The sequence below is a fragment of the Bos indicus x Bos taurus genome, chromosome 7 (assembly GCF_003369695.1).
Source record: "Bos indicus x Bos taurus breed Angus x Brahman F1 hybrid chromosome 7, Bos_hybrid_MaternalHap_v2.0, whole genome shotgun sequence".
Taxonomy (NCBI): Eukaryota; Metazoa; Chordata; class Mammalia; order Artiodactyla; family Bovidae; genus Bos; species Bos indicus x Bos taurus.
In genome coordinates this window covers 105,703,963-105,715,886 of record NC_040082.1, presented here as the reverse complement: position 1 = coordinate 105,715,886, position 11,924 = coordinate 105,703,963, and the positions used below count along the sequence as shown (strand labels likewise).

At 53.5% G+C, this 11,924-nt stretch overlaps 1 long non-coding RNA gene across 1 annotated transcript; it reads left to right on the top strand.

The window, feature by feature from the left end:
• The first annotated feature begins 4 nt into the window (after positions 1 to 4).
• On the top strand, positions 5 to 5,103 carry LOC113896167. Its single transcript, XR_003512010.1, has 3 exons — positions 5 to 1,829; positions 3,593 to 3,788; positions 5,014 to 5,103. It is a non-coding gene; the product is annotated as an uncharacterized LOC113896167 (long non-coding RNA).
• The last annotated feature ends 6,821 nt before the right edge of the window (positions 5,104 to 11,924 follow it).

Sequence of the window (11,924 nt, the reverse complement as noted above, 5' to 3'; positions counted from 1 at the left end):
CCCTGGGGGAGTGCAGAGGAGGTGGAGGCCGACACCCGCAGGACAGGGGCGCCTGGGGTTGGGGGGTGGAGACCTGTGTGCCAGGGTACCCGTGCGCAGTGTGCGCTGGACCTGCTTGCGCTGGGTGGGGGCTCCGTCCAGCTGTGACTGTGGTCTAGATGCTTCTGTGAATGTTTGCCGTGGAGATTCTTTTTCCTTGCTTTGTACAGCCGCGAGTGTGTGTGTAAACACGCGGTTCCTCTGAGTGCACGTGTTCGTCTTTGTGCATGGGGGGTTGGCGGGGACCCAGTCGCTGTCCGGGCAGTTGTTCCTAGCTCTGCGACGGTGGCTGTGTGCGCGGCGGTCATGTGCTGACCGAGTGATGCCTCGTTAGGTTTTGTACACAAGTGTGTGTGCCTCCGCGAGTGGGTGGATTGCTTGCCCCCTGGGACCTGTGTTGTGTGTGGTTGTACGCTCAGATTTCCTGTGTCGTGTGCGTCTTGATCGAAGCTCCTCAGCCGCTGCCGGCCGACCCCCTAATAAGCTTCCCTCTTAGTACCCCTCCCCTCCAGTGGCCTTCCCCCGACCCAGGCCTTCTGGTGGGCGGGAGTCTGGAGCCGCTGGGGTTCAAAACAGGCGAAGAGGAAGGGAAGGGCTAGGCCGGCTCCAGCCCCGCCTCCATCCCGAGGGGCCCAGGCCTGGGGTTGGGGGTGGGGGACGCCAGCCCTTCCCACTTCCTGTCCAGCCGGTCGTCCCCTCCCCCAACTTCCTCTCCCGCGGGCCTCCCGGCCCCCGGCAGGCGCGGAGGAGGGGCCCGCGCTGCGCGCTAATGGGGGCGCGGCCCGCCCGCTTCCGTCACACGGTGAGCTGGCGACTGTTCAATGTCCCGGGGGCCACCGATGGACGTTGGCATCAAGGACACCCTTGTCGTAATACCGGTTCCCATTACTGCTTTCCAGCACCTACTCGCAGCCAGGCACACAGAGGGTGTGACTCACCCAAGTCACACAGTGTATTGGTGACATCTGTGACTCCCAGGTCCCCCAGACTCTCCAGTCGCTACCCTGGACGCCCCCATTTATCTCTTAAAGCTCGGTGGCTCTCCAGAATTCTGTGTGCCCTGGGCAGGTCCCTGGCCTGCTCTGATCTGCGGTTCCTTGAGTCGATGTGAGTCTTTCTTCTCCTCACAAACATTGAGCGCCTGCTGAATGCTGACTCTGTGGAGCCAATCGGGACACACTGCTACAGCTTGTGGAGCACAGGCTTCTGGCGAACAGGAGGATAATTTCAGAGAGTGCCACGTGCTGAGCAGAGGGAAGGGACCCCGGTGAAGAGGACGGGGCGACCGCTGAGGCAGAAGGCGGCGGGAGGGAGGGAGGCTGGGAGGCGGAGGCGCCCGCGGCCGGGCTAGCTGCGGAGGGGGGAGGCGCGGCGGGCTGGAGAGACAAGCACGGTTCTCATGGCAACGGGGACGGATCTGCAAAACAGCCTCGGCGCCGGCGGAAAAGTCCGAGAAGAGCAAGATCTGAGTCCCAAGCGGCATCCGGGAAGCTGAGCCGAGCGCCTCAAGAACCGGATCGCACGCCTTGCAAACGCAGAACCCGTAGAAACCCCCCACCCCCATCCCGCACCCTTGCAAGGGAGGGGCATGAGGAGAAAAGGATTTTTTTTTTTTTTTTTTAAACAGGGGGAGGGTGGATCTGAGAGATCTGGAGGAAGAATATTCGGATTGCAGTGGCGGCAAGTGCAAAGGCCCTGAGGCGGGCACACGGTTAAAGTGCTGGAGGCAGAGCGAGGAGGGCAGCGTGACGAGCCGGCAAGAAAGGAGCAGAGGAGCCGGGCCATTCCCGGTGGGGACGGATTGGGCTTTGTTTTGAAGGGAATTGGGAGGTCGCAAGGGGCGGGGTCTACATCAGGATTTTAAGAAGCTCCAAGGGGCTGGCGGGTGGGTAGGGATGGCGTTGAGGAGGCAGGGAGGTTGTTTCAGGAAGAGGCCCAGGTAAACAGAGCCGACGAGGGAATTGGTTTAGGAGCGGGAGTGGGGGCTGGAGGGACGGTAAGCGAGGAGAGCTAAGGGTCAAGGCTGGGTCCCAGACCTGCGGCCCCTTTGCCGGCTCCCCGTCGCCCCCGTGTGGCTGCGCGGGGACTGCAGCCCTTAGCCCGGTCTCTGACTCGTGGTACCACTGACTCCCCCAAACCCCAGGCCCGCGAGGTCGTGGTCGTTGTCCGCGGGAGCTCGGAGTCGGCTCCGCTGGTACGGCAGGGAGCTTGCCTGGAGGAGGAGCCATCCGTCCCCTCACTTCCTCCCCTCCGGCCCTTGCATTCTGCAGACCCTACTTCACAGGCCCACCTCCTGGCCTTTGCACTAGCCCTTCCTGCCGCCTGCAGCGCGCTTTCTCTGGTTACTAGCCTGGTCAGTTCTGGTCTCCTCCTTCGGCCTTTGGCCGCAGTATTCCTTCTTCTCCCCACCCCCACTTCTCTTCCTCCTCTCTCTCTCTTCCCTCTTCCCCTCCCCTTCTTCTCCTCCTCCGGCTCTCCCTCCCCTTTCCTCCTCGCCTTCCCTGGCCATCTCCTCCAGATTACTGGTTCTGCACTAGCCTTGGTTGGATTTGTCACTGTTGTGATAAAATAATGCCTAAGTCATCTGTTGGCAGCCCTCGCCTCCCTCTGAATCTGCCCTCCCTGCAGACACAGCGGCACGGGTTCATGAATATGTTGCTTGCGTCGTTGGGAAGGCTAGTTTGGGTTTTCCCGTTGGTGGGTTTCCTTTCCACAGGAGGTGGGTGCAGCCCGTTAACGGGATGGGATAGGGGTTCAGGTAGGGTCCAGGATCCGAACCCGAGACCCCTTCAGCCCCTCCCCAGCCGAGCGTGGGAGGCGGCCACAGCTGGGAGCAGGGTCTGCGCCATGAGACGTTTCCTCTTAGAAACTGTAATTATGGGTAATTATCTAACTGCAACACAAAAATTAAAACCCAAACAACATCGGGAGGGAAGAAGCCATAGCAGCTGGTGAGCACCGGGGCAGGCTGAGCGGCGGGTTCTGGCCTAGACCCGGGGGGTGGGGGGAGGATCGAGCACGGGGGAGGGGGGAGGGAGGTGCGAAGGGACACAGGGTGGAGGGTCGCTGAGACAGGCTGAACTCTGGAGAGCCAGCAAGTCCTTGTAGTCTCGGGTTATACCCCAAATCGATCACCTGGAGGCGGAACTCCCCGGATGGAGGGTCTCCACCTAGGGTTGGAAATCTGGCGGTGTCGGGCCAGCTGGAGCCGATTGAAGTTCAGCCCCCAGGCTCTCGGTGTCTTGAGAAACTCCAGGCGAGAGGAGGGACACTGCGGGACCGAGTGGACGCGCCTCAGTCTGACCTACAGACCGCCCCTCCCCCGCCACACCCTGTTCATCTTCCACAAAGCTTAATCTGAGCCAGTACACAGACTGCCCTGCTTCCAGCACTTTCCTTGGCTCCGCAACCCACAAATCAAGACCCCGCCCCTCCGCTCTGCCCTTTCCAGAGTCAGACTAATCAGTAGGAATTGGTGCACCCAGCTCTGATAATCCCGTAAATCCTCCCAGCAGCCTCAGGAGAGAGGCAGCCCTTTGTTTTCCCTCCCCAGGTTACAGAATGGGAAGACTGAGGCTCAGAAAAGCATAGGCAGATACACTGGACGCCCAGAGGCAGCACCTCACTAGCTGGAGCGCCCTCAGCTCCCCGTCCGGATCTAGAACACTCTGGGAAATTGGAGGCATTTTGTGGAGATCTCAAGAGCAAGGAGGGAGAAACCTATAGCAGCTGCAGAGAAAGTTCTGCAGGTAAAACTGAAGCTCAGAGCCAGGAAGCAACTTGCCCGGGACACACAGTAGAGAGTGGAGGCACTGGGTCCCACTTTGGCGTCCCCTGGCAACGCCCCTCCGTCACCTCCTCTTTGAAGCTCCCCCTCTTTTCCTGTGGTGGAGGCGTTTCCATGGCAACCCAAAGGCCCAGGATTCCCAGGCAGTACAAGGAGAATGCTGGGGACGCTGGGCTCTAGACAGGAAGGACCCTGCCGAAGACTCAGGTTCGGTGCACGGGGCTGATACACTAGAGAGGCTTTTCTTCCTTTTTGAGGGGCTTCCCTGGTGGCTCAGCTGGTAGAGAATCCGCCTGCAATGCGGAGACCGGGGTTCGATCCCTGGGTTGGGAAGATCCCCTGGAGAAGGGAACTCCAGTACTCTGGCCTGGAGAATTCCACGGACTGTACAGTCCATGGGGTGGCAAAGAGTCGGATACGACTGAGTGACTTTCATTGTCACTTCACTTTTCTCTGCTGAATAACAGGAGTAGATGCTTGCTAAGTACCAGAAACTGGTCACTTCTGTTCATACTACTGTTGCAAGCACGCAGCTCATTTTCCCACCCCGAAGCCTCAGCAGGGTTTGTGCCCCCCGCCTCCCACACCCTGCCCAGCCCTTCCCCTAGCCGGCCTCTCCTCGTCCTTCCGGTCTCAGAGAGGCCCTCCAACCATCTGGGGCACATTGCTGTGTTGGATTTCCCGAAAATCATGGTTTTGCGCGTTGATTGCCCATGTCCCCAGTAGTCCATGAGTTCTAGGAGGGCAGAGAATTCGATGATTTTGTTCAGTGCTGTGTCCCTAGCACTTAGAACAAGTCTTGGCATACAGGAGGTGTTTGATAAATACCTGTTGCTGAACCAGTGAGTTAAAAATTACCAGTGTCCCCTCTGCCGGGAGTGGGGAGCAACACAGATCGTCACCAAAGGGCGACCTAGACCATCGTGACCTCGCCCCACCCTTCCCGTTTTGGTCGAGGTGGAGTCTGGGGATCAGAGTGGGAGGGACCAGGACATCCCTGGTGGTACAGTGGATAAGAACCCGCCAGCCCATGCAAGGGACACTGGGGATCCCTGATCTGGGAAGATTCTGCATGTCTCAAGCAAGTAAAGCCCGAGGGCCATAACCACTCTAGAGCCCAGGAGCCACAACTTAATAAGCCTCTGTGCTGTAATTACTGAAGCCCCCGCCCCCCCCCGCTCCCCCAGGGTCCACATGCTGCTACTACTGAAGCCCATGTGCCTAGAGCCTGTGCTCCGCAACAAGAGAAGCCTATGCACCACAAGGAAGAGTAATTCTTGCGCCCAGCAACTAGAGAAAGACCTGGTGCAGCAAGGAAGACCCAGCAAAGCCAAAAATAAATAAATTTTTAAAAGAAAAAATAAAAAAGTGGGCGGGACCATTTTTTGCCTCTGTCAAGGCCACCCAGATTGCAATCCCGAGAATAGCCACACGGGGGCAGCAGAGACTCGCAAGTTAGATTCTGGGGGACCTGGCAGGCCCCGCCTTAGCGCCCCTTTGGAGTGGCTCTTGAGACCCCAACTTTCAGGCTTGAAACCTAGTCCACCTCTCTTGATCTAGCCCATGCACCCAAGTAGGTTTCCAAATATATATTTACATATTTATGTGCCAAATTAGTTCATGGCATAAATGAAGAAAAAAATCAACTCTGTTCTTCCATCCCTTCAAAAAAAAAGTTCCCATTTTGAGCTCTTCGCTGCGCATCTTTTGTTTTTTTTCTCGAGAGGCCTTTGATTAACTCTCTTCAAAACTGCAAACCTCCCTGTCTTGCTCTCTGAATCTCTCAAATTCTGCTTAACTTTTCCTCTCCAGGACTATTATTTCCTAACCTCTTTGAAATTTACTAATTTACAGTTCATCGCGTCTTCCCCACCCACCCCCGAATGTCAGCTTTCCAAGGGCGGAAGTTTTGCTGCATCCAGGGGACGCTCAGTAATATTTTTGGAACGAACTAAGAAATCTTACTCAACTGTAAGAAACAGATAAAACCTAGCAGATAAAGCTAAATAACCTTCTTAACCCCTCTCCACGCCCCCCCCCCCCTCCCCCGCAGGCAGTCACTGCCACGAAGTCAAGTCTAAACCCGCACATCCAGGAGCAACTGATTACCATCCTGTGCCATACAGTGGCTCTGCACTCTTCCAGGTAGATTCAGACAAATGAACTTGTCTGAGCACAGTGCAGGCTAATAGTGAACCACACGATTTGGGGGCTGACTCTCAGTTGCTGTAGAGCTTTGGGCAAGCTACTCAAACATGCTGTGGCTCAGTTTCCCCATCTGTAAAATTTTCGTGGGGGGAGGGTGGATAATGACGCTTCCTGCCTCAAGGAGATCATGTGAAGATGACATCATTTCATGGTACTTAAATAGCCAGTGCTTGGCTGCTGCAATTTATAATTCTTAGAATGTTTTAAAAATATGACTGCTTATAGTATTCCTTTATACTCCTCCACCTATTTTTTCTTTTTTTCAATTTTTAAGTATTTATTTGACTACAGTTGGGTCTTTGTTGCAGCACGTGGTTCCCTGACCAGGGACTGAACCTTGGACCTCCTGCTTTGGGAGCGAGAAGCTTTAGTTACTGGACCAGCGGGGAAGTCCCAGTCGTCCACCTATCTTAATTTGGGGTCCCTGGCAGGAGGAAAAGGGGACGACAGAGGATGAGATGGCTGGATAGCATCACCGACTCAATGGACGTGAGTTTGAGTGAACTCCGGGAGTTGGTGATGGACAGGGAGACCTGCGTGCTGCGATTCATGGGGTTGCAAAGAGTCGGACACGACTGAGCGACTGAACTGACTGACTGACGGAGGAGTAGGCCAACGGAGTAGTTGGCCACCCCACTCCAGTACTCTTGCCTGGAAAATCCCATGGATGGAGGAGCCTGGTGGGCTGCAGTCCATGGGGTTGCTAAAAGTCGGACACGACTGAGTGACTTCACTTTCACTTTTCACTTTCATGCATTGGAGAAGGATATGGCATCCCACTCCAGTGTTCTTGCCTGGAGAATTCCAGGGACGGGGGAGCCTGGTGGGCTGCCGTCTATGGGGTCGCACAGAGTCGGACACGACTGAAGCGACTTAGCAGCAGCAGCAGCAGCCGCAGTAGGCGAAAGATCGGAATTAAACAGAAGAATTATTTGGAAAGAAGTCCTGGTCCAAGTGAGAAGTGAGACGGTGGCCTGCAGGGGGCGCCAATGAGCATGCTCCACGCGGCCGCGTTCCCAGGAGGCCCTCAGGGAGCCCGCGCAGAGCACGTGCCTCAGAGACTTCCTACCCGAGGAAGGCAGGGGCTGAGGCGTTTTTAATCAACTCTCCTTCGGTCTGTGGTCAGGGTTGCTCCCAGGAGAGCAATCTGGGCCAACGGCGTGGCCTCTTGTGACCAGAGCAACCTCAGCAAAGAAATACCCCTCTCGCAGGTGGAGCGCGGTTGCTGACCGCAGCTGCCCTGGTGCCACGTTTTGTTTGCCAACCCCTCTCCCAGAGGCATTCTGTGGCTTCTAAATTTTTACTATCACCAGCGAAGCCGTGTGACCTCAAACAAGGTCTTTCCATTTCCTTGAAAATCAAGCTTGGCCTTCTGAATTCGATTTTTGTGCCTGATGGACCCTCAGCTGGTGTACGCGTCACACACGTCCCCGGTACCCGTCACATGCTCACGTCCACCTCTGTCTCCCAGTCCTTTCCTATAGTTGTTTTACAAAGAAGGAAACAGAGGCACAGACAGTTTACTGGCCCCAGGACACACAGCAATGAAGTGGCTGAACGAACCTGTCACTGTTTGCTGAATTAATGCACAGAGATCCGCAGTTGCCCGAGCTTGCTCACACTCCAGGTTTGTCCCTAAGTTGGCTTGGCCATCTTAGCCCAGCACTCGGGCTTCGTACCTGGCTCTGGTCCCAACCTGCCAACTCCATAGCCCCTCTGATACCTCAAGATCCCCAGGGCCTGTAAACAGCTTCCACTGTGCCCCGGCTCCTAGCACCGTGTCCCCCACCCTCCCTGGGGTGAAACTGAACCCTGAGAGTAGCTAGACCAAGGCCAGGGGATAGGGGGGTTGGTGGTTCAAAGGCCGTCACAGGGGACTTCCCTGGTGGTCCAGCGGTTAAGAATCCACCGGCCACCGCAGAAGACAGGTTTGATCCCTGGTCCAGGAAGCCTCCACGTGCGGAGGGGCAACTAAGCCTATGACGCCACAACTCCTGAAGCCCGAGTGCCTAATGCGCATGCTCCACAGCAAAAGCGGTCACCGCGATGAGAAGCCCAAGCCCTGCAACTAGAGAGGCGGCAACCAAGAGCCCGAGCAGCCAGAAATAAATAAATAAGTAAAAGTTTAAAAGCTTAGCTACAAAGGCTGTCACAGGAGGTAAGGAGGTGGCAGGAAGGGGCTGGGGCCAGATATGGGGAGGGCTGGCCCTGGGGAGGCTCGAGGTGGAGAGGGGCTGGTTCTGGATAAGAGTGAGCGCCCTGGGACAGGGCTGGAGCTGGATGTGGGGGAGGGGAAGCCCTTGGCCCCACTCCGGCTCTCCAGACTAGGGGCCTCTGGGAGCAAACCGAGGCCACACCTAGCACGGGGTGGGGGTCGGGGGGGGAGGTACAGGGAGATCAGAAGGTGTCGGGTGCATGTGACCAAATCGAGGGACCACGAGTTGGTGACCCCAAGGCTGGGTTACCCCAGACAACCCCCTGCATCTCTGTTTTTGTCTTTGGGGGAGACCTCTGAATCTAGGTATCTCTGGGGTCTTTGGGATGTCTGAATTTTTGTGGGTATCTGGGAGTTTCTGAGGGGCTTCCCAGGTGGCTCAGTGGTAGAGAATCCACCTGCCAAAGCAGGAGCTGCAGGAGACTCTGATTCGATCCCTGGGTAGGGAAGATGCCCTGAAGGAGGAAATAACAACCCACTCCGGTATTCTTGCCTGGGAAATCCCATAGACAGATGAGCCCGGTAGGCTACAGTCCGTGGGGTTGCAAAGAGTCCGACAGACTAAGCGACTGAGCATGCACACATGGAGGTCTCAGAAAGTCTCTAGAAGTCTTGGAGGCTCTCCGAGGTCTCTGTACTGACAGGCTGGGCTGCGTGGGACTCAGATCAGCAAGAAGGGGAGCATGAAGACGTGTCTTCTGGAAGTTTCTGGTTCCTCTCAGCCAGGGTAGGGGCCGCAGATCCCAGAACCGTCCCTCTTCCCACAGCCTACCCATGGCCTGGGGGGGCGGGGGCTGAAGCAGGAAGGGCCAGGCCCCAGCTCCCCCCGCCCCCCATCTCTAGCACCCACTCTCTCAGGCCGCAAGTCCGCTTGTCCCTCCCCACCCCCCACACCAAGCCCGAGTGCCTTGAACCTTATTTCCTCATTTCCTTCACTTCGTTTCCTCATTTCCTCCTATTCTAAGGGGCCTCAGCATTGGAATCCACCCAGAGCCGCAGTGACTGGTGCCCCTTTGTCTCTCTCCTGAAAGCCCGAGCGCTTGTCTGTGCCTCTTGGCTGATCCCAGTGTTTGGACTGAACCGGCTGCCTGGGATTTGTTCACATGATATGATAAGATTCTAAGGGAAAACATAAAAACGCATATGGGGAGCTTGTCCCTCCCATTCATCTGCCACTAAGAAGTAACCCCAGGTATTTGTTTTTTCTGTTTCATCAGAAGTCTTTTTTAGGAAGCTGCTTTAAAATTATTTATTTATTTGTTCCAATTAACACACTCACTGAGAGGCATTTGCTCTCACCTAGATCCACTCTCTCCCCAGGGCTTTTGCACTGGCTATTCTATCTCCCAGATGCCCTCCCCAATCCCTTTATTTAAACAAGCCCCTTTATTCTTTGCAATAAAGTCTCCTTTGATCATCGGGTTAAAATGTTGTCACCTTCCCTGCTTGCTTCCCAACCTTATTTTCTCTGCCACCTGTTACATATTTTCTTGATAGATTTTTGCATGTTGCCAGCCTCCCTGATTCTGCAAGAACTCCACAGGGACTGGGAGTTGTCTGTTTTGCTCATGGCTTTATCTGCAGCTCTTAGACCAGCGCCTGGCACACAGTAGGAACTCAATAAAGGCTTATGGAGTAAGTGAACGAGTGTTTCCTGATTGTTTCAGAGATCTATAACTTCATTTTCATGACTCTGTGGCATCTCCCAAGGTAAACAGCCGTTACTGATCTAACCAACTCCTTAGGTTGCTTCTGATTTTTTTTTTTTTTTTAATAGAGTACCTCAGTGAATCACCCTGTAGCTATGCTATGCTTTTTGGCTTTTTTTTTTTTAATTTATTGAAGTATAGTTGATTCACAACGTCACGTTAAGTTTCAGGTGCCTTTCTGTTTTTAATTGTGCAAAAGTACATTAACATAAAATTTGTAATTTTCCCACTTTAAAGTGAGCAATGCAGTGATTTTTATTACATTCACAGTGTTGTGCAACCACCACCCCCTGTCTAGTTCCAGAACATTTTTATTACCCCAAAAGGAAATCCTGTGCACACCAGCAGTCACTCCCCATTCCCTTTCCCCAGCCCCTGACAGCCACAAATCTACTATCTGTCTCTGTGGATCTGACTGTTCTAGACATTTCCTACCAGTGAAATCATACACCGTGTGGTCTTGTGTGTGTGGCTTCATTCATCCAGCACAATGTTTTTGAGGTTCATCCACGACATAGCGTATGTCAGAGCATCACTCCTTTTTTAAATAATTGATTTATTTATTTTAATTGGAGGCTAATTACTTTACTATATTGTAGTGGTTTTGCCATACATTGACATGAATCAGCCATGGGTCATCCTGAACCCCCTCCCACTTCCCTCCCCATCCCATCCCTCAGGGTCATCCCAGTGCACCAGCCCTGAGCATCCTGTCTCATGCATTGAACCTGGACTAGTGATCTATTTCACATATGATAATATACATGTTTCGATGCTATCTCTCAAGTCATTCCACCCTCGCCTTCTCCCACAGAATCCAAAAGACTGTTCTTTAAATCTGTGTCTCTTTTGCTGTCTCGCATATACGGTCATCGTTACCATCTTTCTAAATTCCATATATATGCATTAGTATACTGTATTGGTGTTTTTCTTTCTGGCTTACTTCACTGTACAATAGGCTCCAGTTTCATCCACCTCATTAGAACTGATTCAAAGGTGGCTGAATGGTACCTCACTGTGGTTTTGATTTGCATTTCTCTGATAAGGAGTGATGTTGAGCATATTTTCATGTGTTTGTTAGCCATCTGTATGTCTTCTTTGGAAAATGTCTGTTTAGTTCTTTGGCCCATTTTTTGATTGGGTCATTTATTTTTCTGGAATTGAGCTGCATGCTGCTGCTGCTGTTGCTGCTGCTAAGTCACTTCAGTCGTGTCCGACTCTGTGTGACCCCATAGACGGCAGCCCACCAGGCTTCCCCGTCCCTGGGATTCTCCAGGCAAGAACACTGGAGTGGGTTGCCATTTCCTTCTCCAATGCATGAAAGTGAAAAGTGAAAGGGAAGTCGCTCAGTCGTGTCCGATTTTAGCAACCCCAAGGACTGCAGCCTACCAGGCTCCTCCGTCCATGGGATTTTCTAGGCAAAAGTACTGGAGTGGGGTGCCATGAGCTGCTTATATATTTTTGAAATTATTTCTTTGCCAGTTGCTTCATTTGCTATTATTTTCTCCCATTCTGAAGGCTGTCTTTTCACCTTGCTTATAGTTTCCTTCATTGTGCAAAAGCTTTTAAGTTTAATTAGGTCCCATTTGCTTATTTTTGCGTTTATTTCCATTACTCTGGGAGGTGGGTCATAGAGGCTCCTGCTGTGCTTTAGAGCGTCACTCCTTTTTGAAAAGTTTATTCATTTGGCTTCACTGGGTCTTAGTTGCGGCAAGTTGAATCTTCAGCTGAGGCATTCAGGGTCTTCTCTTCGAGGTATGCAAACTCTTAGTTTTGGCATGTGGGATCTAGTTCCTTAACCAGGAATTGAACCCAAGCCCCCTTCATTGGGAGTGCTGCGTCTTAGCCACTGGACCACCAGGGAGGTCCCAGAGCTTCATTCCTTTTAAAAAATGTATTTATTTACTTTTGGCTGTGTGGATCTTCGTTGCTGCATGTGGGCTTTCTCTAGTTGTGGTGAGCGGAG